Here is a 1,210-nt window from a genome sequence, read left to right as displayed (position 1 = left end):
TAAAAAGATGTCTTATAATAAAGGTATCTACTTAATATGGAAGCATTCGCTGCGCTGGCACTGCGAAACGAATTGTATCGTATCCAATCAACCGACAAATTTATGTAAATCATAAATATTGCTTACCAATAATTACAATTTGTTAATTATATGAAAATATTTACAAAATGACTTGTGTCTTACATTACCTTTGTGTTCAAATTGCTACGTGCTCTGTTTGCCAAGAAAGCTCATAAAGTGCGTTTGCGACTTATCTGAGATCGGTTGGGGTTTTGCAATGATCCTATTGCGATTAAATAGCTCGAATTATTGCGAAAACTTGTAGCAGATTCTAATTATATGGCTGTGTGGTGTTGTGGCCGAGAATACCACACCTCTTCCCGTGGATGTTGCGAAAGGTGATTAAGGGAATCAACATAGAATAGGCAACAACATGCTCTGAGTATCAGGGTTCTGCAATTACCAATGGATATTTAGTGGTCTGAAGTCGTCGTGGCCTAAACGATAATACATCCAGTTACCATCCAGTGCATTCGTATCTACCGATGCACCGGTGTTTTACTCCCGCTGGCGGGTACCAATTTTTTTTAATGAAATACTTAACCGAAGTTCACTATTGACTTCCACGGTGAAGGAATAACATCGTGTAGTAAAAATCAAACCCGCAAAATTATAATTTATGTAATTGTTGGTGGTAGGACGTCTTGTAAGTCCGCACGGGTAATTACCACCATTCTGCCTATTTCTGCCGTGAAGCAGTAATGCGTATCGGTTTGAAGGGTGGGGCAGCCGTTGTAACTATACTGAGACCTTAGAACTTATATCTCAAGGTGGGTGCCGGCATTGTAGATGTCAATGGGCTCCCGTAACCATTTAACACCAGGTGGGCTGTGAGCTCGTCCACCCATCAACCTAATAATAAAAATGTACGTATTTTCATTAGAAGAATTTATATCTGCCTGTGAGTATCGAAAATCGTCACCTTCATTGCATGAAGCGGCATGCTACTCTGTGCTGGTATGCTTACGAATTGGTTCAAGCTTTAGATTCCTCGCGTACCATGTCGCTTCGATGGCTAACCTAAGGAAGTGAGATGTAAGGAAGTGAATATGTTTGTTGGGGTGTCTATTTGGGTGAAGGGTGTGTGAGCATCGTTGGTAATTAAAAAAGAACGGCTTACTCCGCTTGCACATCATGATGAGAATCATCG

The sequence above is a fragment of the Bombyx mori genome, chromosome 8 (genome assembly GCF_030269925.1).
Source record: "Bombyx mori chromosome 8, ASM3026992v2".
Taxonomy (NCBI): Eukaryota; Metazoa; Arthropoda; class Insecta; order Lepidoptera; family Bombycidae; genus Bombyx; species Bombyx mori.
The sequence above is the reverse complement of the archived record's forward strand: the minus strand, read 5'-3'. Positions refer to the sequence as shown.